The sequence below is a fragment of the Pseudorca crassidens genome, chromosome 12 (assembly GCF_039906515.1).
Source record: "Pseudorca crassidens isolate mPseCra1 chromosome 12, mPseCra1.hap1, whole genome shotgun sequence".
Classification (NCBI taxonomy): Eukaryota; Metazoa; Chordata; class Mammalia; order Artiodactyla; family Delphinidae; genus Pseudorca; species Pseudorca crassidens.
The window spans coordinates 71,648,113-71,673,397 of record NC_090307.1 but is presented as its reverse complement, the minus strand read 5'-3'; the positions used below and the strand labels follow the sequence as shown (position 1 = coordinate 71,673,397).

General features: G+C 46.8%; 1 long non-coding RNA gene across 1 annotated transcript in view; it reads left to right on the top strand.

The window, feature by feature from the left end:
- The window catches only part of LOC137203703 (uncharacterized), a 357,325-nt gene that overhangs the window by 238,988 nt on the left and 93,052 nt on the right, over positions 1–25,285 (top strand). The gene's annotated exons all lie outside the window — the stretch shown is intronic.

Sequence of the window (25,285 nt, the reverse complement as noted above, 5' to 3'; positions counted from 1 at the left end):
GTGCCTCCCTCACAGTGTGTCCAGGATCTAGGGATTTCCCTTGCTCTGCCTCAGTTTCCTCATCTCTAAAATGGGGCTAATGGCAGAACCCACCTAAGAGTTGTTTGTGAGGATTAAAGGCGAGATGCTGAGTAAGTGCTTACACCTATAAATTGCCTTGTTGTTCCTCATGGGTACAGATACCCACCTGTGCCCATGGTGTGACCTTGAATGAGTTCATTAACATCTCAGAGCCCTGACCTTCCAGATGTAAAATGTCTGATGGGTGGTCTCAAAGGTTCCTCCTAGCTCTGAAATTCTAGGGCTTTTGGATTCTAACAGGAGAGCTGGAGGGAGGAAAGGAGGAAGCGGGGAGGGAGGCAGAGAGAGAGAGAGAGAGAGGATGAATGTGTGAGAGCAGGTGCCTTAAGCAGAAGGGAAAATTCCCTAAGTGACAAGAAGCTCTGAGTTCACCAGAATTCTTAACCAAGATAAGAAGGATGTAACTGATGTTGGAGAGATTGTCATGAGATTAATAAAAGTGATTAAGGGATTAAGACTTCTCAAAAAAGATAGTGAAGGGACCACCAATGGGAAAATCCTCCCTCACCCTCGGTACTCGGCCTCTCTCCTTGATTTTAAGTCCTCAGTCGTGCTGGCATCTAACAAAATGGTCTCAGCAGACAATCAAATAGAATCCTGGCTTAAGCTCATCTTAGATATTGGAGAAGGTCCCCTGTGTCATATTTATATATCTATTTATACACACACACATATTTATACATACATATATAGTCAAATGACATTTTCTTTCTGGGAATGCCCAGAGGAGTTTAAGGAATGCCTTGCGGGCCTGGGTTTTGGGTCGGGGTTAATTAGCGAGGCTGGCCTACTGAGCTTGGAGAAAGCTGCGTCCTGGTTGTGAATCAGGCATCGTAAGGAAGTCAGGGTGTGTTGGGGGCCGTGGGGAGGCTGTCTAGTAACTGAATGATCCTGATGATCTCAACCTGCTCCCTGAGCCTCAGCTTTCCCACCTGTGCACCGGGGACAAGGATGCTCTCTGTGATGGAACTGAGAGACGCAGTGAGTGGGGAAACACTTTGCAAAGGAATTGCTGGGATTCCCATGCACAGTGCTTGCCAACACCCCTTCACTGGAAGATTCTAGGCTGCTCTGTGGTTCTGGAATAACAAACAGGAGGCTGGACTGGCCACTCCGCTTTCGGCAATGGGCTCTGAGGGAGACACGTGATCAGCCCCAGGGCTTTGAAGCCCGGCTGCTCCTCGGGCGAGCTTGGCCCCCGGGGCATGTGGGAAAGGACGCTGAGCACCAATTCCGGGACCAGCTGTGTGTCCTTAGCTATGTTCAGGTGACAGGAGATAAAGGAGGCCGGATGTGGAGGCTCCTTACAATGGGAAGAAGCTCATCAGACCCCCAGGTTCCATCGTGAGCCCCCAGGGGCTGGCGGCGTCTGAGAAGTGCTAACTCAGAGTGGACAGGGAAATTCAGTCTGGCACAGAGAGACTCAGTCTCCTGGCCTGGGAGAGCAGGACCCTCCAGCCCTACTCACACGACTTCCCAGTCCCTCAGCCCCCGACAGTCACAGCACAGTCTCAACAGCGTCTCTGGGGGGACAGGGATGGCTATCACGTTGCTGCTGCTGGCGGCTTCCCAGCAGTTGGGAGGAACAGTTACTGCTGGTTCAGCCTCCATGGACCACCCCAGCGAGCTTGAGGAGGGAGAGGCAAAGGCAGGGGACAGCCACAGTCCCAATAACACAGTGATGAGTCAGTGGGCTCCATGCAGGCACCCAGCCCGGAGCAGAGTGATCGACGCTGGGAGCTGATTGCTCCTGGTGGGACTGAGGCTGTCTGGGAGATAAACACCCAGGGATGATGGTACAGTAGGGTCGGGAGTCTGTTCAGAGATGGGGGCACCTGTGCCCCTGCTCAGGGCAGAGAAGCCATCTAGCAGGGAAGGTGGGCAGGCTTGGCCATGAGTGTCTCTGCTGCTGAGGTTGGCCATGCTCCCTGCACAGACAGGCTGAGCCCTCTGGACCCAGGCCCCACTCCACAGTCCAGTGAGGGGAGCCCGGACTTAGACCTGGGCTTCTCAACTTTAGCACGAATGACATTTGGGCTGGATCATTCTTTGTCAAGGGGGTGTGCTGTCCGGTGCACTATAAGGTGTTTAACATCCCTAGCCTCTGACCACTAGATGCCGGTAGCATCCGCCACCCCCAGATTTGTAATAACCAAAAAATGTCCCCTAATGTTCCCTGGGGCACCGACTTGACCCACGGCTCTCTCTCCTTGGGCCCACATTCCCTCTCACCCCAGCTGCTGTGTTCTGTGCCTCTTCAGGATGATACACACTACAAATCCCATGGGCCAACCGAAGCAGAGTTTATTCTGACCCACCTTGGCAGAATGCTCTAAGCCGGGGACCTGTGGGTTGTGATCTGAGCTAGGATAAGCTGACTGACAGAAGAGGGGCGCTGCGGGCTGAGGTGCTGCTACAGGGGCAGCCAGGCCTCTCTGGGACACCCCATATCCTGGGAAGAGAGAAGGAACAAAGAGTCACATTTGGTCTCCATCCTTTCCTATTGCTCCAGCCTCCACACTGGCCTCCCTGCCTCCAGGCTCTCTCTCTCTCACCCATTTTCATCTTGGCAGCTAGAGCCATCCCCAGCACAGGCAATCAGATCACATCAGGGTCTCGTGTGCAAACCTGCTATGGCTCCCTGTGGGCTGAAGATCAGAGCCCTTTGTCAGTTTTGAATATCCTTCATTTTTTGGTGCAGGCCAACCTAAAATCATCAAAATAAAGGCCATAACTAAAAGATGTAAAGGAAGTAATCCATGTAACATGGTCAGGTCTCAATAAACGTAAACAGTTACCATCGTGATTCTCATCATGTGTGTAACAGTGCACAGCCTACAGCACTCTGCAGAAAGAATTAGAGCAGGGAGTAGCTGGGAGCAGGGCTTAGGGGGTTCACAGCATGTAAAACTCAGTCTCTGGGGTTAGACAGGCCTGAGTTTGAATCCCAGCTCTGCTCTGTGATCTCTGCCAGGTTACTTGACCTCTCTGAGCTTTAGTTACAACTTTTCAATAAAAAGTGGTAAAAAAAAAACCCTGATTTTCCACATTGGTTGTGAGAACAAAATGATATATGTCAGATATGAAATCACAGTGTGTGGTATACAGTAGGCACTCACTACTTATTATGGCAAAAACTCATGAATCATTTGATCCTCACAACACCTAGTGAGATGGACATTGTTGCTCTCCCAATGTAAAGACAAGGAAACTGAGGCTGGAGGGTGGCGGGACTTGTGCAAGGCATCCTGGCCTTAGTTTTTTTTTTTTTTTTTTTTGCAGTACACGGGCCTCTCACTGTTGTGGCCTCTCCCGTTACGGAGCACAGGCTCCGGACACGCAGGCTCAGCGGCCATGGCTCACCGGCCCAGCCGCTCCGCGGCATGCGGGATCCTCCCGGACCGGGGCACGAACCCGTGTCCCCCGCGTCGACAGGCAGACTCTCAACCACTGCGCCGCCAGGGAAGCCCAACTGGCCTTAGTTTTGACCCAGGGCCACCAGACCTCCCTGTCTGCTCCTTTGCAGACTGATTCCCTGAGGCCCCAGGGAAAGCTGGGCACCTGGAACATTGTCCCCAAGGGCTTTCCTGAAACTGAGTTAAGACAGAGGAAGCAACTTAGAAAGTGGGAAACTGTCAGGTCCCCTCCAGGCCCCCAGTGTTTGCAGCTTGTATCTGAGCAAAGCTGAATCAGGCAGCAAAGAAGCCGCTCCTGAGAGGACTGCTGTGTGGGAAGAACGAGGTCTCCGCCAACCCATTGGAGGCCCCTGGCACCACTCTCCTCTGACATGAAGGAAATGTGCCCAGACAGGGCAGCCGGGCCAGAGTCCTGCCACTTAGAGGGAGATTTAGAGGAAGCAAGTGGGAAGGCCAGACACACTGGCTGCTGAATTTACTGGTCTTTTCAGCAAGGTCGGCAGGAGGGCCCTTCAGCTCTGGGCTCTTGTCTGCAGCCAAGATCCCTGAGTTGGTGACTGTGTCCAAGGTCTCCCTGTCTCCCTGTCTCCCTGCACAACGAGGCTGGGCAGAAGAAGCTAACTAGCTTGTGTCCTGGAAACTTTGGGGTGATTCATGGTTATTGCACCATGGAATTTCAAAGCATGGCCGTCTGCCAGGGATTCTGCTTTGGAAGTTAAAAGCGCAGGGGAGCCCTCATCCAAGTGTGTCCTGAGTGCTCACTGGGTACCAGGCGCAACTAGCCAACTTAATGGCCATGAAACTGTCAGCATTATCCTGTTTCACAGACATGGATGTCTCAGAGATGGGCTGTGTCTCTGATCCACGGATATGTATGTATGCATACATATGGGCTACTAAACTCATCGCTTTAAATAGCTGAAGTTTACAGAGATGAACTAAGTTGCAAAGAGCCCCCCAGTTTATAAGAAATTGAGACTTTCCTATAAATGCCTCCATTTTCTCCCCTGCGAAATGGGTATATTACTATTACTTACCTCACAGGTTGCTGACGATATTCCCCAAGATGATGGGTGTATAATTGTTAGCAGTGATCCAGGCACATGGCAGGTCCTCCATAAATGCCAGCAGGTGCTGTTATTCCTGTTTTAATCGGAATGGACTAAAGAAACAAAAACAGGGGTATAAACTTTTCCAGAAGCACACTGTTAAAACAGTTTGTTCTTTCATTAGGCAGCAAATATTTATTGAAAAATTGCTCTGTGCTAGGCTCTGTCCTAAGATGTAGGGTTATGGAAATGAACAGGGCGTGGGATTGTTTTCATGACTTTGAGCAATGAATTACAAAATAAATAGATAGATTAATAGACTACCCTACAAAATGCCAAAGAACAGGTTCTGTGGGCATAAATGATAGGAGGCTTGGCTTGAGGAGTCAAGGAGTGAACTCCACAGGAAGTGATTAAATTTGAGAGCTGGAAGATAAGTAGGTGTAAAATTGGTAGAAATAAAGTGTGTGCATGTATATGTGTGTATGTGTGTGTGTGTGTTTATTTGAGGATAGTTCTGAGCATTTCACACCCAGAGAACAGCATGTGCAAAGGTCCTCAGGTAGGAAGGAATTTGGTGCACTTCAGAAATTCAGAGGTCAGAATAATGGAGGTAAGAGAGAGAGGCAAAGGTCAGGTTAAGCTCTGCAATGTCATCTCCCACCCCATCCCCACCCCACCTTCCCTTCCTGGGATCCATGGAGTAGGTCCCCATCCTCCACAGTCAGTACATCTCACTAATTCCATGCTCATCATACCCTCAAGTATGTATCAGATTCATAACCACATATCTGTATCCTTGACCAGAATAGGACCAGAAGGGCAGAGATGGGAGTCATTTATCTTGGTAAGTGAAACCCTATGCCTAGACCTATGACGTCATAGCTAACTCGAACTATTGTGCCTGGGTGAATGAATGAATGAATAAGTGAGTGAATGACTAAATGGCTACTTGCAAATGCTGGGAATTAAATGCCATCAGCACGTCTGCACACATGTTCTACTATAAAAACAGTAAATAGGCATTGTGAGTTTTAGAGAAAAGAGATAAGCAAAAAATAAGATAAAAACATCATGTTCCTACTTTCCAGAGATTGCCTTTGTTAATACCTTAGTATGTATGTATCCATCCATCTGATCTATCTATCTATCTATCTAATCTATCCATCCATCTTTATCTATCTATCTATGTCTATCTATCCATCCATCTTATCTATCTATCTATCTATATCTACCTATCTAATCTGTCCATCCATCCATCTTATCTGTCTGTCTATTTATCTATCTATCCATCCATCGATCTATCTTTTACTAAAATGTAATCATACTAGCTGTCAGGCTTTGTAACCTGCATTTTTAGTTACCCATCCCCACATTGCCATGAACTCTTATCTAATAACTAGTCTACATCCAAATCCCCCTTCTATCCCCCAAGCCTCCCTTTGAGTTCCTTCTGCAGAATGTCCCTCCTTCTGGGTTAAGCTGGTGCTTCTCTGTGGTTTCATTTGTCTTGTTGCCCTATCCCCTGTATTGCACAGCGCAGACATTGGTTCTGAAGGCTGAATGGACTCACGGTAACTTCTCATGACTAGAGCCTTTCACCAGGAGTACTGCATTCTTATAGCCTCAGGAGAACAGTGATTTCTGCAGGACCCTTTTTTTGTGATGTAAAATGAAACTGGCCCTGGGTTGGGATGATGAGTGTCATCTCCACCATGCACGTATGTGTTTCTCCTTGAGACGATAAAATGGCATGTGTACAGGGGTCCACATCTCCCTCAACCATACACCTAATGATTTTAACACCAAATAATAATGTTGCCTGAATCCGTTATTTCACTGGGAGGTGGCTGAATACTGGTTTACTCATTTTGCATGATTTCCTTTTCATTATTAGTGCGTGTTCTCTAGGGCAATAGATCTTCCCTCCTCAACCAGGTTAGTGGTTATTATGAAATACAGTCGGACTTGTTTTTTTCTGCTTTGTCAGGGCAATGACTGTAAAGTGATCTTATTTTAGCCACCTGTGCTGGATTATTTAACCCAGTGTGTCTGGGAATGGGGCTTCCTTGTTGTACCCTCATGGTGATTTTTTAAAGACAATTATTCCAGGGAAAAGTTAAATAAGAAGAGACAGGAGTGTAAAATCAGAGATCTCAAGAGCTATAAAGTTCCTTTAAAGTCCTTCTTGGTTGATGTGTTAATATCCTATGGACCAACACTCTTAAACTTTAATATGCTCACCAGTCACCTGGGGGTCCTGGCAGAGAGAAGATGCCGATTCCACGTATCCGAGGGTCCTAGGATCTGAATTTCTAACCAGCTTCCCTGGGATGCTTATGCTATGGGTACGCACACCACACTTTGAGTAGCAAGGCTCTGGAACGTTGCAACCAAGCCCCCTTCCGACTTCTGCTTGGGAGTTTTCTGAACGGTCTTCACAGCCCTACATCATCTGGCCCCATCCACACTTCCAGCCACAGAATCAGCATATTCTAAATTATGCATTAAAGATTAAGAGCCATGGCTACACTATGCATCTTACATGGATTGGCTAATTTTTGCTGACAGGTACATATCTAACTCCATAGACAAAAAGGAGTGAGAATTTGAGCGTCTGCATACTTATAAATACAAAATATCCCTCGGTTAAAGACTTCTCTGCCTGCCTCTCACATGTATGTCCCAATTCACCTGCATAGCAACCTTCACTCTCCATTTCCCTCCCCGAGAAGGTTCTGGCTTCTTCTCTCTGGAGATGTTCAAATTGAGCTTGAGTTTCTCTCTATAAACACTTCACCTTATAAAAGAAAATAGCAACAACATGTCTCCTTCTGAGCAGTTGCTGTTGAATCGTTTGACAAGGTTTGCAGAGCGTACCTTTTAAAAGGCCCCCGAAGTAGCTCTTCTAGAAGGTGACTAACATGGGTTGGGAGACGGCTGCAGGCACTGATCTGGGCATCAGGGAACCTGGTTGTTGACCCCATTCTGCCATTTTCTTTGGGTAACTTCACAGTCTCCTCCTTCCACCCCAGCCCCTCATTCTGTTTGTCATTCAATAACTTTATCACACATCTATTATGTGCCACACCTGGTCTGAAGAGGTTGCAGCAGGGAACAAAGCAGACACAATGGTCCTGGCCCTTGTGGGGCTTGTGCTCGGGACAGGGACACAGCATGGAGCTGGTGATCATATGATGACAAAGCTTACTTTTTAAAAAATTTGTTTTTTGTTTTTTAATTGAAGTATAGTTAATTTACAATATTGTGTTAGTTTCAGGTGTATAGCAAAGTGATACAGTTATATAAATATATACTTTTTCAGATTCTTTTCCATTGTAGGTTATTACAAGATATTGAATATAGTTCCCTGTGCTATACACTAGGACCTTGTTGTTTATCTATTTTATAAATAGTAGCTTGAATCTGCTAATCCCAAACTGCTAATTTATCCCTCCCCTTCCCTTTCCCCTTTGGTAACCACAGGTTTGTTTTCTGTGTCTGCGAGTCTCTTTCTGTTTTGTAAATAAGTTCATTTGTATCGTTTTTTACATTCCACATATCAGGGATGTCATATCATATTTGTCTTTCTCTGTCTCACTTACTTCACTTAGTGTGATAGTCTGTGGGCCCATCCATGTTGCCACAAGTGGCATTATTTCATGGGTTTTTGGGGGCTTTTTTTTTTACCGCTGAGTAGTATTCCATTGTATATATACCACACCTTCTTCATCCATTCCTCTGTTGATGGACACTTACGTTGCTTCCCTAAAGCTTGCTTTTGATCAATGTCACAGATGAGCGATGTAGGTTGCTGTGAGTAGAGCCAAGGTAGGAGATGGGGATGGAGTGGGAGAACTCAGGGGGCCGAGGAAGTGCAGGTGTCATTGCCCACAAGCCTGCAGGGCTAAGTGAAGGAGGGAGGCAGAGTGAGGGTCCCCAAGGAAGCAGGTGTGGCTTCAGTCAGCACCTTCCATGACCCCTGCCCCTTTACCACCCTGCTCCACTGTGTTCGGTGCCCAGGGCAGTGACCCCGTGGCTTTGACAGCATCCATGGCTTCAGGTTCGTCAGGCTATGGGGAGACAGTAGTAGATGGAAGGGTTGGAGGAAATTGGGGTGGGGTATTGACTCCTGCAGCTCCCCCGCTGCAGGGACACCATAAGCAAGGTATTATCTGAACACCTGAAGAGGACCCTCCGGCCGGCCCCCTCCCCAGGTCCCTTCCAGGTGTGGAGTGGTCCTTGTGGGCTTTCTTCCACCCTTGGAAATAGTTTCTTTATCAAAGCCTCCTGAAGTGAGCCAACCTGGGGTCCTGCCTGATACAGTTCAGAGCCCACAGGGCTTGTAGACGCCCACCCTGTGGGCAGGGGGACTCTGCTGAGGGTCCACAGAGGGTGAATGCCTCATCCAATTTGTATGACTTTTATAACTTTCTGTGTTGATATAATTTCACACTTATAGAAAAGTTGCCAGAAGAGTACTGTTATGGGTTGAATTGTGTTTCCCCCACCAAAAAAAAGAGATATTGAAGTGCTAACCCCCAATACCTCAGAATGTAACCTTGTTTAGAAACAGGGTCTTTACAGAAGGAGTCAAGTTAAAATAAGGTCGTTAGGGTGGATCCTAATCCAACATGACTGTGTCCTTATAAAAAAGGGAAATGTGGGGACAGAGACAGTCATGCACAGAGGGAAGAGGCACAGGGAGGAGGCCATGGGAAGGTCGGGGTGATGCCAGCGAACATCTGGGGATTCTAGAACCTACAAGAGGCAAGGAAACATCCTCCCCTATAGGGTACAGAGGAAGCAGGGCTCTGCTGACCCCTTGTCTCAGACTTCTAGCCTCCAGAGCTGTGAGACAGGAAGTTCCTGTTGATCTGAGCCACCGGGTTTTGGGTACTTTGTTATAGCAAAGTACTCCCCAGGAAACTAATAAAAGTACAAAGGAGTTCTGTTTACTTTTCACCAGCTTCACCAATTGTAAACTTTCACCAATTGTCACATTTCTTGCTTTTCTCACTAAATTTAAATATATGTGTATATTAATTAGATACATAATAGATTAGATACATAGAAGTAGATTATATATATCTCTATATATACTATACTACATATACTATAGGTATATTATAGGTATACTATAGATATATAAAGTATTAGATATATTTATTAATATATGTATTAGTTTATTACTAATGTATTAATACATAATTGTGTACTTATGCTAATATATTACTATAAATAATGTGTTATGTATTAGACATATGTATATAATGAATATATATGTTAGTATAGTATTAAATATATAGTCAGTACTAATATATAACACATGGTATATATCATACATATATACTTATATACAATATATATAAATAGTTTTTTTCTGAACCGTATGATGTAAGTTGAGTGCTGATTCCCTTCTCTAGAGTGACAAAATCTCCTGGTTTGCCTGGGATTTTCCTAGCTCTAGCACTGAAAGTCCCACACCCTGGGACCCCTCAGAGTCGTGAGCAAACTGGGACTGTTGGTCACCCAACTGTTAAATATTTCAGAGTGTATTTCCTAAACGTAAGAGCAATCTCGTACATAACCACAGCACAATTATCAAATTCAGGCCATTTACCATTGCTATCATGCGTTAGCCTGTACCACAGTCCCATTCAAATCCCACCAATCGTCCCAATAAGCCCTTTACAACTATTTCCCCATCCTCATCTCCAGGGCTAGACCCAATCCAGGATTATTTAGGTATCATGTTTCTTGAGTTGCTTCTGGATGTCCAGATATTTCTTCTAGAACAGTTTCTGAGTCTTTTTGTGTGGTTGTGTGTGTGTGACCTCAGTAATGGATTACAGACCACTGACTAAAGTAAGAAGCCCTTCTGATAGTAAGTAGATGCACAGAAGAGAAGGCACCGATCTGCTCTGCAGTAGACAACCAGCTAATAAATGCGGAGAAATAATGGAGTTACAAAACCAGCATTTTGCAGCCATCATGGCATTAGTAGATTCAGGTGGCTGTCTTCCATGGATTCTAAAAGCCAGGAGTAAAAGTGGGATGAGAATGGGGATTTATGGTTTGGAAGTCGCTGGGTAGAGATTTCGGCCAGGGCCCCAAATCGTTCACAGTAGAAGTGATTTGCTTTCCCAGGTCTTGCCTCATGGGAACATCAGCTCCCTGAGGCTGGTGGCCCTTTTGCCCACTGCGGTAGCCCCAGTACCTCGCCAAGTATCGGAGACATAGCAGATGCTCAATACATACTTGTAAACTGAACGAGGGACGGGACTAGGAAGGTCTGTTAGGGGCAGGGGTTGGGAAAGTAGAAATGGTCCTGCTTCATCTGTTGTACTTCCCTTTCCCACAAGTGCGCGTTTTCTTCAGTACAGTGTCCCAGAGCAGAAGCGGTGGTGGGCGTCCAGTCTCTTAAATGTTAACTGTGTAATAAACATGAATCACCAAGAAGTGCTTTTAAAATAAGGTTAATGGAGCTGCGTTTATTCCATTTTGTTGCATGGTTAACTAGATGCAAATAATTACTAGCGCCACATTTATGGACGCTCGTTTTAAGGTTATTGTATGTAGCTCTGTGAAGTGAAGGCTTTTGTTTTTCCCTCTTGGTTTTATAGGGCACTGTGGAATAGAATGTTCAATAAAGGCCTGCTACAAAGGGGTACCCATCCTGGGGGATGACTCCCCAATGCCCAGGCCCCCTGTGCTAATTCCTATCGGGGACCCAACCCATCCCAGGCTGGGCCATGCCTTTCATATCCTGCAGGAACCAAATGCAGGAGTGAAGTGTGGTCCCCTGGGTGTTTCAAGAGAAGAGGGGACAGCTGACATGTCACTTGTCACTTCCCCTGTCAACATTATTGTTACCTGTTTGGAATTAGGGACCATGCCAGCCCACCCCACCCCCTCCTTTTTCTCTGCAGCGTGCAGAGCTGAGTGCTTAATCGACATTTGCATAAAATGCCATAAATCATAGAATCTTAAAGCTGCAAGAAGGCTGAGAGGTCAACCATGTGATGAACAGGAAAGCCTGAACGGCCGGGGAAGCCAAGGAGTCAGGAAGAGAGACAGGTGGCTGCCGGTGTGCATGCCTTTTGGTCACTGCCTCGTTTCATACTCACCTTGCCCTGCGGAGCCAGGATTGCCGTGTCCACTTGGCAGATGGGAACACCGAGGCACACAATGATGGCCGGCCTGGGACTCTCAGCAGGATCTGATCTGACTGACCCCAGGCTTCACGCTCTGTCCATGGGGCCTCACGGGAACCTGGGGATCTGGTCATCTGGGAATGCATGACTGAGCCTCCGTTTCTCCACCTGTGAACTGCTTGTGGACACATTCTGTAAATGAGTTACACAAAGAGTGGAAAACTGAGTCGTCAGCACGCTGACAGAGAATGGGGTACCCAGAGAACCCTGGCTCTGTCCCTGGCAGGGGTCAGAGGCAAAGAAAAGAGTTACAAATGTGGGAGTCAGACAGAACTAGGTCAAGTGCTACCTTTTCTGTGTGATTACTGCGTGAACTCGGGCAGGTAACTTCATCTGCTCTTCTACCTTCGCTTCATAAATGTCCAGAGTCGTGGTCACGTGCAGTCAGGTCTGACTGTCTGGGTTTAAATGGCTCTGCCACAGATGATCTGTATGGCTCCACACAAGTGGTTTCTCATCATCGTCATCGTCATCACCACCATCTACATCCTCCTCCTCCTCTTCATCAGCACCATCATCGGTATCACCACCGTCATCATCAAGGTACAGTGCGCATGTGATACAATACATAAATCTAAATGCAAAGCCTGAAGAGTTTTTACATCCTCCTACCCTGTGTAACCACCACCAGGATCAGGTTCTAGAGCACTTTCAGCCACCCAGCAGCCCCTGCCCTTGGCCCTCCCAGTCCACCCTGCCCTCCGTCCCCAGAAGTAATCACTGCTCTATTGTCATCACATAGTTCTGCTTCTGAACTTCATACGGATGGAACCACGCGGTGCCTTCCTTTGTGTCTGGCTTCTTTCACTCAGCAGCATGTCTGAGATGCATCCACGAAGCTGCGGCTGCACAAGCCCATTCTTTCTCATTGATGTATGGTATTCTGTGGTGTGACTTCACCACAGTGTGTTTATCCGTTCTTCTGTTGATGGACATATGGGTTATTTCTAATATTTAGCTCTTACAAATAAAGATCCTATGAACATTCTTGTGCACATCTTTGGCGTCCCTAAATACGTGTTTTTTAGGAGTCTACACTTAGGAGTGGAACTACCAAGTCATAGTTTAGACCCATATTCAGCATAAGGAAATGTTAGTGTAAGGGTTTTATCTCCTCTGTTCCTCCCCTTCCTCGTCTGTAAAATGGTGCCAACCTCTTAAGGCCGTTGTGAGGATTAAATGTAGAATGAGATGTACAGCTAGATATCAATTATGTAAAGTTTCAAAACCTGCATGAACAACAAAATATAATGTGTACGGCTACATAATTGTGTAATAAACATTTTAAAAATCTATTGACATAGTAAACTCCAAATATAAACTCCTGGTTGGAAAGTAGAAGAAAAAACTGGGATCAGGGTATGTGCATGGGGACCTCAGCTACAGCTGTGATGTCTTGTTCCAGTAGAAAAAGATCTGGAGCAAATAGAGCATGCAGTTAAGATTTTTAAAAGCTAGTGTTTATTATATTTTCTGTATTCTTGCCTGTATGTTTGAAATACTTTTCATTTAAAAAAAACATTATTACTAAAATGTAATATTGGGGCTTCCCTGGTGGCGCAGTGGTTGAGAGTCTGCCTGCCGATGCAGGGGACACGGGTTCGTGCCCCGGTCCGGGAGGATCCCACATGCCGTGGAGCGGCTGGGCCCGTGAGCCATGGCTGCTGAGCCTGCGTGTCCAGAGCCTGTGCTCCGCAATGGGAGAGGCCACAACAGTGAGAGGCCCCGCCAAAAAAAAAAAAAAAAAAAAAGTAATATTAATCTCCAAAATATTAATACTATGTAATGGTTTGTAACCTGCTTAGGATACAGTATGCAACTAAGTGCTAGCTATTATTATCATTAATACAAAGAGCCCATTGTACATGTAATTTTCACCCTTCTTCTTGCTGGGTAATTCACACCTCAAAAACTTGGTCCAGTGTGGATCCAGCTCTCACACTGTTGCTGGCACAAAGGAGGCCCTCAGTAAACCCTAGCTCTGGACATTTTCTTAAGATGATCAGAAGCCACCAAGCATGGCGGTTTAGACTAAATATGTCAGCCCTTCCGTGTGTCCAACTCCAATCACACTAGGAAACAAAGACCCCAGGAAATCTGTGCATTGGAGGGAGCCGTGGAATGCATGCTCCCAGCTCAGCCCAAGAACCTGGCCAGCTGAGTTATTCTTTTTCTCTCGAGACCTGCACGGGGTACCCAACAGCCAAGCTGCCCTTGACAACAGGCTCGGGCTCTAACAAATGCGATGCTGGAACTATTTATTTTCCAAACGTGTTTGAATTTTGACTCATTGTGGAGATGCAGTTGGGAATAAAAAATGACCAGGAAACACACACACACACACACACACACACACACACACACACATGTTCACACCTACAGAGAATAAGCCAATAGCAACCACCCTTCCCAGGAAAAAATGGAAAAGATGAAGATAAGCAAAAGAAGCTTTTTCGTATCACTTCAATTAAGAGGAACAAAATAGTCCCCAGGCATACATGAGTGTGTTTGTGTATGTGTATGTGTGTCTGTGTGTGCACCTGTGTGTTTGAATTGAAAGGGGAGAGATTAGGTGGAGAGGGAACAGAGCGCTTAGGGGACTTCCTTGGCCCCCAACCCTTAACCAAAAAGATGCTTCTTGACTTGCATTCCACAAGCTGGCTGGACAGAATAAACGTGGATTTTATTTTAATAATGTCTTAGGCATGACAAGGGTTCCTTGGATCTAGCAGAATGGGTGCCCTGCCCTGGCATAGTGTGTAGCATGCAGGATGAAATGTTGTTTCTGGGCTCTGGTGAAAGTGGAGCAGAGGAAGCAGTTGTGCCTCTAATTGCTCCATCGAGGGCTTGGTTTACAGTGATATCCATGCCCTGGCCTCCAGTAGATCAGCATCATAAAAAGAGAGAGAAATAGCAGCCCATTAGGATGGGAAGCAGGGATGCTGGAGAGCAGGTGGACAGGAGCTCCACACTTAGGTCAGCTCTGCCGGTTGAATTTCACTGGTGAAATCTTGGGGACAATGAGGGGTTTCTTCTGCCCAAAATAAATGGCATTTGGAGCCTTTGGGTTTGAGATCTGCCTCTGCCACTTCTAAACTATGTGCTGGCCCCCTTGAAACTCAGTTTGTCCATCTGCAAAATGGGGCAATGCCATCTGCCCTGGGTTAGGGTGACAACTATAATGAAGGATGTCTAACACCATGTCTGGCACAGTGCCACTAATGCTGACTGGGTCTTATTTTTAGAGGAAAGTAAGATTCAGACTCTCTGAGCAGGCAATCTGGTAGGAAAGACATCACGTCCAATTGGGACCAATAGAAAGGGGCTCAAGATTGTGGAGCTCTCTGTAAGAAAGGCAGCCAGGTGCTGCTGGGCACTTGTCTGAAATGCAGCTGGAGCTGGTGCAAATGGCAAACTGGGCTGAATTCTCCAACGTACCTGATTCTTCTCATCAGCAACGGTGACCAGGGGAAGCAGAGGAAACCTCTTTGTTAATCTCCTAATAAGCACCTACCACCTTCCATGTGTTTTACGCACACTGTCTCATGTAATATTTTATCCTTATAATGATGCTATTTTCCTCTCTGCTGGACATCTATTGGTTTTACAGCCTAGCTTCCAATCCTCCTTTCTGCTAAAGATACATTTATATATTTTATTCCAGAATGAAGTCCCCATATGCTTCTGAGAGTGCTGTTCTGTGCCTGCTATGGGAGAGCAGGAGTCTGGCCATGACTTAGGCCTGACTAGTCAATGTATGCCATTCCTCTGGTGGCAGTGATTGACAGAGATGAGCATGTGACATATGACAGAAGCGAGGCTCAATTGCAGGATGTTAGCTGGAACTACTGGGAAAGGGATGGTCTTTCAGTGACAATTGCTAAACTGGGAGGATATAGGTTTGGAGCTGCTGGCACCCTTTTTGTTACCATGAGGTAAGGTCTTGCCTAAGAATGAAACCAACACAAAGAAGTCAGAGTAGAGATGAGTCAGATGTTTTTAATACTGTTTCATTTTAAAATGGTTTACAGTTGTTCACAAGGAGTTGCAAAAGTAGTAATACTTCACCCAGTTTCGTCCAATGATAATATTTTACATAACCATAGTAAAATGATCAAGACCAGGAACATGACATTAGTACAATGCTATTAACTTGAATACAACCTGATTTGGATGTCACTAGTTGTATGGGAACTTTTTGGGGTGGGTGTGTAGTTCTATGAAATTCTATCACATGTGAGTATTTGTCACCATGAACAAGGTGTAGAGCGTATCCATCACCACAAAGAAACTCCCTCAAGCAACCCCCAAATGGTCACACCCCACCCCACCCTTAATGCCTGGCAACCCCTGATCTGTTCTTTAGAGCTATAACTGTGTCACTATGAGAATATTCATATATAGCATTCTTTTCTTCATCTTTGAATATTTCCATCTTCCAGATGAATCATATATAGCACATGAACTTTCAGGAGTGGCTTTTTTTTCACTCAGCACAATGCCCTTGAGATCCATCCAAGGTGTTACATGTATCAATAGTTTGCTCCTTTTCATTGCTGAGTAGTATTCCTTTGAAAGGATGTACCATCGTTTGCTTAACCCTTCACCCACTGAAGGCCAAGTTATTTCCTGTTTGTGGGTATTAGGAATGAAACTGGTATGAACATCCATGTACAGGTTTTTATGTGAAGGTAAGTTTCATTTCTCTACAATAAATACCCAAGAGTGAGATTGCTGGATTATATGCTAAGTGTATTTTAACTTTATAAGAAACTGTCAAACTGTTTTCCAGAACAGTCCCCCAACAGCAGATTGGGGGGCATATGACCTTCTTCTTGCCCATGTTCTCCTGATAAGCAACACCGCATTTGTCCCTGGATCACAGAAAACATACACTTTCCCCCTTTAGCGTCTGTACTTAGGAGCAAATGTGAAATGAGATTCACAACTTGCATTCAAAAACAACTTTTATTTTTTCTGATTATAAACAAGATGCTTGGTCATGGCAAAAGCACAGGCAGACCTCGGAGATATTGTGGGTATGGTTCCAGATTACCGCAATAAAGCAAACATTGCAGTAATGCGAGTGACACAAAATGTTTGGTTTCCCAATGCATATAAAGGCTATGTTTACACTAAATAGTAGTCTGTTAAGTGTGCCATAGCATTATGTCTAAAAACCAATGTACATACTTCAATTTAAAATAACGCTTTTGGAAAAATGGTGCCAATAGACTTGCTCGAAGCAGCGTTGCCACAAACCTTCAGTTTGTAAAAAATTCAGTATCTGTGAAGCACGGCAGAACAAGGTGTGCCTGTATTTGGAAAATTCAGCAAAGCGTAAAGAAGAACTAAAAATCTCCCATAAACTCACGCCCCAGGTGAAACCACCCTTGGGATTTCAGTGTTGGAATCTCAAGGTTCATCCTCACCATCCTCTTTAAACGTCTACAAGTCACCATCCATCCTTGGCCGGTGGGGTGGGTGCCAGGTTTTCTCCTTCCTTTAATAAGAAGGGAACTGAAACAAAACAAGATAAAAAATTGGAGGGGAAAATACGCCCCAGGCCTTGTCTGCTTCTCTCTTATCGGCCTGCCTTCACGGAGCAGGAGTTTCCTCTTACGGCTCTCAGAATAGACACTCTTCTAGTCCTGCCACGCGCCTCCAGGCCAAGCAGCCCATTCTTATCAGCAGAAGCACCTGGTGCATTGTGGGAGAGCCGGCTGGGTGGGGACCCTTCCCAAGAGATTCCCCGACTGGGCCCAGGGCCAGCTGCCCTGCTGACCCGGAGTTGATTTTTGCTTCTCTTTGCAGCCTTCCCTCGCTTAAAGAAGGCTCTGGGCCGAATAGAAATGACTTGCTGGGGTGGTGAGCCCCAGAGGGACACCCTCTGTGATTGTCCGCAGATCTCTTCAGAAGCCCCTGGGCTGGGAGGGGTGAGGAAGTTGAGGTCATTAGTGAGGGGAGAGTGGACTCTAGAGAACATGAGAACACACCTGTACACTCTCCGGCCCAGCAGTAGAGACTTCAGATCCACGAGGACCTGTGATGGCTTTATCCCCTCGGGATCCCTGGCATTCTGATGATTATGATTTTTACTGTATACATATATATATATATATATATATATTTTTTTTTTTCCCCCATAGTTGGGGAAATTGATTCAAGTTCATGGTGATAATTCTAATCTGCTAGTGTTTCTCCATTTTCAAAATCTCAGGTCTGGTCACTGTCACATTTCATCTTTGAAATGACCCTTACCGTGGTTGCAATTATTTTTTCAGGTTTATAGTTGAGAAAGAGGAGGCAGGCACAGAGGGGTGAAAGGACTGACTCAAGGTCACATAGCCGGGAAGCGGCAGAGCGAGGGTTCTGACCTGCCGGTGCCTGCCTGCTTCTGACTTCCTGCTCTTTCCAGCGCCCCGGGTCTCAGTTTCCCCGTCGGCACAGAAGGCGGATTCATCTAGATCCTTCCTATGGCTCCGTCTCCTTAGAACTTTTTGATGCCCGTGTTTCAGAATCAAATACTTGCAAAATCCAGCTTAGAGAGGGGCCTTGACCCGTGGAACTGAAAACTTGAACAGAGTCAAGTGTGAATTTGCTAAAATGGGAGAGAACTGGCCCAAATCCAGCCTATCACATGCTGGAGGTGGGTGGCGGGACAGGAAGGCTCCCGGCAGAAAGTGCAGGCAGTCAAACAGGAGAGAAGGGAGATGGCTGAGCAGTGCATTTACAATCAGTTATTGCTTTGGGCAAGAAAATCACGATTAATATTTTTTAAATGTAAGGAGAACGGAAACTTATCAACAAAAGTCAGCAGAGAGCCTCCTGTCTAGAAATCCACTCAATGTTTGGCCAGAATGGTTCTAAACATCTCTCCGCACATTTGTATTTCTAGATGAAGAACAGCTTGCAAATGGGCGTCACCCTTGTCTCTGGTCATGGTGTGACCTAACCCTGGGAAGCTGGATGCTTTATCCATGTCAGTAAATGGCTATCCTTAATAGTCATGGTTTCAGCACGTTCCAGTATTGGAATACATCGCAGTTGTTGAACTAGTGCCCTGTTGAGGGATCTTTAAGTGGTTTCCAAATGTTTGCTATTGTGAGCAACCCAAAGCTCAAATGATTTCTAGATGGAAGACATTGTAGATATAAGTGATATAGATATAGATGCATGTGTAGGTGTAGGAATCGGTATTGATACCTATCGGTACGCATTGATATCAGTATGAGTTTTAACCACTGGCATCACAGTTTATTTTATAATGAGGGCTTGCTTTTTGGAGGGGTAGGTAGCTTGCCAACTGGGCAATATTGATGTGGAAGCTTGAAACCGTCTCTCTTCTTCTCATAAGGCAACATGGGCTGAGGGGCAAACACATAGTAAGTTCTCAGTAATCATCCCTTTCCCCTTCTCTCTCCTGCCAGCCTCACTTCAGAGACAACAAAGAGGCAGCATTCCTTGAATAATTCATTCAGAAATCCAAACAAGGACTTCACACCTCCTATGCGCCAGATTCTATGCTAGGCATTTGGGACGCAGCCATGGAAAAGGCAGGGACCTCACTTTCCAGGGGCTCCGGGCCAGGGAGAGATGCCCAGATGAAGGGCGAGGTGGGATTTAACAGCAGTGTGAAGAGTTCACGCGAGGAGCCATGAACAAGGTCAAGAGTGACTGTCGTGGTTTGGGGGACGGGTGGGCATGGTCTGGAAATACGTTCTGGCATCAGAGACACCAAAACTAGGCTTGCAGGGGGATGATGGGAGTTTGCGGGTGGGAAGTGCACTTCAACAGGATGGAAGAGAATAGAAAAGGCAGTGGATGAAGCAAAGATAAAGTGACTGGAACATGGTGGTTTTCTTGCAAATGGCGGGTGGATGAGCTGCTCTGACTCATTACTTCAGTGATGGGGTGGGGATAAGGTGCCTACAGGCCTGGGACCAGGATCAAAGGTGAGGATGTGGAAAGCAGGAGACACTGCCCTGTCTCTAGGTGCTGGGCACCAGGGGACAGTGTCCTGTGAGGGTGTGGGTCATATGTGGACAGCTTATATAATTTTTCAGGGGGAGGGGAAAAGCATATCTTTGACAAAACCCCTCCTGATTTTTAAATATTGGCAAGGGATCCAATCTAAAAACCAAATGAAATATCAGCAACCATAAAAACAACTAAAAAACCAACAACTCCACAAAATGTCTTGTAAAGACTAAACAGAAGGCATCCTGGTGACAAAATTGTACCCAAAGGACCCTGGTTGACCAGCTTGTCACTTGACACCTCCCCAGGGATGTGTGACCTTCAGAGACACCCTCCAAATACAAGCTTCAGAAAAGATAAGCCCCTTCCATGTGGCTGGGTTTATTTTTAAAGCAAGGTTTCCTTGTTTGTGTTCAACTCGATGGGTGGAGAAAATAATTAGAATTGATTTCTCTGCACCTACCAAGGAAGAGAATATGAGGCAACTTGCATCTCTATACACGGCAGAAAAGGGGGGAAAAAAAGAAAAAACTTCCAGGCTTCCCTGGTGGTGCAGTGGTTGAGAGTCCGCCTGCCGATGCAGGGAACACGGGTTCGTGCCCCAGTCCGGGAAGATCCCACATGCCGCAGAGCAACTAGGCCCGTGAGCCATGGCCGCTGAGCCTGCGCGTCCAGAGCCTGTGCTCCGCAACGGGAGAGGCCACAGCAGTGAGAGGCCCGTGTATCGGGAAAAAAAAAAAAAAAAAAAAAAACTTCCTTCCAATCTGTGTCTCATCCCACGGATAGTCTTCTCACTTTTTGGACTGTTTTAGGGGCGTCTTTTGATTACAACATTGGTTTGAAGAGACACTAATTGTACCCTGCTTACAATGCTTGTAATTATGCGTATTACATTTTGATTCATTTCCATATGTCAACACCACTCCGAGATGCAGGGTGGTGGGGTGGCTGAGAACCGCTTTTATAATCGGTTATTGTCTATGAAGAAAAAATCCGCACAGAACATGAGTGAAGTGTTCTTTGTTGAAATTGGAAATAAGATTATACATAAAAGTCATCCTCTGACACCCAGAAAATGGACAGTTTAAAATAAATTGCCACTGCTGATCAACAAGATTGCTAGCTCCCTTCTTCCCTTTTACACTAATGAGGGAAATACTTTTCAAGTCTCTAATAGCAAGATGTTCTAGTGCGTCATTTCAATAGCTTTGTTCTTAATAAAAGGTGACCCCAATATTCCCCCCTTTGCTGAAGACATTGTCCTACCCCGACATATTTGTGATTCCAGGCTCCTTGTAGAAAAGAAACGAGGTAGAGAGAGAGAAAGGAAAGGAGAGGGGATGGGGGAGGTGACGGGGCGGGGTGAAGGGGAGAGCGACAATGTCTCCTTAGCTTGAAAAAACCCAGCGGCATGGTGACAAGCAGAATCAGAGCCCTTCCGGTCTGAAGGAAGATGACTCTGAACCAAAGCAAAAATAAATAACCAAAACCAAACAACAGCTTCAAAGAACCTGTGTGCAGACCGAGCTTCCTCGGAGGACTTTTCCTGCGCGCAAATCCCTTTCGTGCATGAGATGAAAGGACGTAGGCATCTGGCTGGCATTTCCACGCAGTGGCTGAGGCAGGTTATTTCCTGCAACTCTGGAGCCTGAAAGATGCTGAAGGTTGGCTCCGGATGGAAAATCCTGGAGGTTTGGGGTGAGCCAAGGCTTGAGTGCTTTGGAACAGGATTTGCAAAGGGCTTGGGGTGGGAGGCAGAGCTGGAGGGAAAGGGCACGGGTCTAGGGCACCCCCCTTGCTCACCACTTACATGCTGTGTATACATACTGAGTTGTGCCCCTCTCAAAATTCATCTGTTGAAGTCCTAACCCCCATAACCTCAGAATGTGACTATATTTGGAGACAGGACCTTTAAACTGGTGATTAAGTTAAAACAAGGCAGTTGGGGGGGGGGCCCTAATCCAATCTGACTGGTGTCCTTTTAGGAAGAGGAAATTTGGACACACAGGGAGACAGCAGGGGTGCACACAGAGGCAAGGCCATGTGAGGCTACAGGGTCAGAGGCCAGGTCTGCAAGCCAAGGAGAGAGGCCTCAGGAGAGACCAGCCCTGCTGACAACTTGATGTTGGACTTCCAGCCTCTAGAACCGTGAGAAAATACATTTCTGTTGTTTAAGCCACTCGAGCTGTGGTATTTTGGTACAGCAGCGCTAGCAGACTAATAACAGTGGGTGATGGAGGGCAGGTCACATCACCCGGTCTGTAAACGGAGAAGATAAATCCCATCTTGCCCCGCTGCTTAGAATCACACTGGGTGCAGGGCTGTGCGTCTCGGAGCTCAAGGGTGGGAGTTTCTGGGTAAGGAGGTAGGATTTGTGTCACAGTCAATAGATGTATCCAGGGAGAGCGATAACAGAAATTCCCATTGATTGAGACTAAAGCCGGTGCTATACAAGGACTTCCTCATGAATTCCTCTGCCAGCCCTGTGAACGGGACTGCTGTGGTCCCTGCTGGAGATGGGAAAGTCATAAGTGGCCATTAGGATTGGAACCCATTTCGACTTATACAGGTATCCCCTGCTTTTAGAAAGTTCGCCTTATGCCTTTTCTCTTTTATGAAACACCTGCGTTAGTATCTGTTTTCACTAACTGAAAGAAATTCCAAGAGGAGTTTTGCTTTTACGAAAAAGGGAGAAAAGCAAAAATTGCGTTCAGTGTTTGTTTTGCACTGAAATGTTGTAGAGATAGGATGAGCCCCGAGCAGGGCGGGTGGCACCGCTGAGTTCCCTCCCTGGGATCCACACTGAGCATCTCAGCATCCGGCCACCATAGCTTTGAACCTCTGTCCATGAGCATCTGTGCTTTATCTCTATTTATTTTGTGCATCAGTGAGCAGGATGTGTCCTAAGGTAACTATTTCTTCGCTTTACGCCGTTTTGGCTTACGGAAGGTTTCGGATAGTGGGAGAAACCTGTCCTGGTTTTCTGTGGTTTGTATCTCCTGATCCTGAGTGTGAAAACTGATCAGACCCACCGTTTGGGAAAATGCCAAGGGCATGATGGAGAAGCCTCTCTTCCAGACATGTTTCCCCAGCCGTCATCCCTCCTTCAGCCTCTAAGTGTTTAGATGTCTTCCCTTCCAGGCCACTACAATGGGACTCAAACAGTTTTGCCCAGACTGGAGGTCAGGTTCAAGGCTCCGAGCAGACATTAGTTTCTGCTTTGGAATATTCCTGAGTTTTTCATTTTGCGTAGTCTGGCTACACAACAACTACTCTGCGATGTGCTTGTATGCTCCCTGGGGACACCAACATGGCATCCTGTGATTTGGTCTTTTCACAGGACTCCACGAGGCTATTGGCCTCCTGCTCTGTCACTATATAGGACAGGCTCTGGGACAGTTTGCTCCCTGGGGTCAGCTGGCCCTGTTGTGGGGCCTGGTTGTCTGAGTGTTCATGGTGACACGGTCCTGTCCCCTATAGAGGGCTGTGCTTTGAAATATAGGAAGAGATGCCCTCAACGGTGGCCTGCAGGCCATCAAAAAGAAACCTGGCCAAGTCCCAACCTGAGAATTTGTTCTCAGCAGTGCTGGCGCCTCTTCTGTAACTCCAGCCTGTGTTTACTAACGTGAATGAATAGTACAGGCTAACCTTCTGTGTTGGGAAGCCTTGTGCTCAGATCTTAGGTTCATCAGAGCATGTCAGCCCTCTGTCCCCAACCAGCTAGCAGGGAGAGACAAGAACCCCTGTTCTTCAGAGGAAGAGACTAAGGTTCCGAGAGGCCCGGCAGCATGCTGAAGGTCACCCAGGGGGCATGTGGAGCCGAGCCAGGATTGGGACACAGGCCTGTCTGACTCCAAAGCCCATGTACCAAAGCGCTGGGCTGCACTGCCTGCAGCTGCTGCTTTGCCCGGGACCCCCATGCACACCCCACTCAGGCAGCGGCCTCTTGCTCTTTTGCTCCCAGTTGGCCCTGACCGGTCCACCAGCTTCCCCCTGACTTCAAGGCCATTTTGCAAGTGTCTGTGCCTTCTCCTAATGTCCGTGCCCCAGCTGACCCCGGATTCTGCTTTTGCCGCCTCTGCCTCCAGGGTCATAATGTGAATGGGAGACCCCTGGGCTACAGGATCCTTTTAGATCTACATCTGGCTAGGGACCTGCAGGAATTCTGCATCGTCCCCCACTTGTTTTTGCCTCTGTCTCATCTCCATGTTTTTTCAACTTGTGTCCTTTCATATTTTGTTTTGATATTAGCTTTTACACTAATATTTACACTAATGCTCGTTGATGGAATTCCAAATAGTCTCTGCCATCCCAGAAGAGTCTCGAGGATGCTGTGAGCCCCGCAAGTGCAGGGCCCTCCATCCCACTGATCCCTGAGTCTCCCTGCCCTACACAGGTCCTGGCTCATGGTCGGTGTCCAGTAAAGGGTAACTAAGCTTCCATGGTCATTATCCATCCATTCCTACCACAGGTGTTTATTGAGCACCTTTTATGTGCCAGGCACCAAGGTAGATCTGTAGATACAACAGTGATCCAAAGAGACAGAAATCCCTGCATTTGTGGATCTTATATTCTAGTGGAAGGATGGTGATAAGGGAGGGAAACGGGGGGAGGAGGAGAAATCAGAACATAACGGGGAGGGGAGAGAGGGAAGGGGCGGGGGGAGGGAGGGAAGGAGGGCCAGGAGGATTTATGCATAGAAATGTCTCAGAATATCAAAAATAGCAAAATATCAAGAGGTCTCCTTCTTCTTGAGTTCTTCGTCTCCTTTTCTGTTACACTGTCTTGTTTGTTTGTTTCTTTTTACCTTTCCAACACTGAGCCCATACAATTGGTTTAATGATTTTTTAAAATGAGGACTTTTTGGACTTGGAAAGGTAGGAGACCATGGTCTGGTCCAACCTGTCCATTTTATCGATGGGGAAATTGAGGCCCAGAGTGGGTGAGTGACTTGCCCAAGGTCATGGCGTGTGAGGGACAGGGTTGAGACTGGGGTTCCGGGCAGCCCTCTCTCCCTGCAAACGCAGATCCTCAGGAAGGAAGCTCCCATAGAAACATCCACAGAAGGGTGCCCGGCCAGGGTGGACAGTTCCAGGCAACTCAGACTCGGGCCACAGGGCCCACACCAGGCACAAATGGTGAGGTGTTTGCTTTCTGCCAGGGGTGGCAGTCCCGACCCCTGGCTCAGTCATCACTCCAAGGTCAAGCCTCAGCAGTGGGACACTGGAGCTGGACTCTGAGAGGTCCCAGGGGAATTGAGCCCCCGTTCACAGCAGTGACCATGACAAGCACCCTCAAATTGGCCCTCCCTTGTCCCTGTCTTGCTGAACGGACACTAAATAGGTAAATAGTCCTTGAATAAGTAATGTGCGTAGTATGCCAGATGGTCCTAGCAGCTAAGGATAAAATGAACCGACTTTGTGGGGTGGAGCGTGACAGGAGCTGCTGTTTTGGAGAGGGTGGCCAGGGAAGGCCTCTGATGAGAAGGCATTTGAACAGAGAACAGGGAGGAGGGAGGGAGGGAACCCCAAGGCTATCTGGA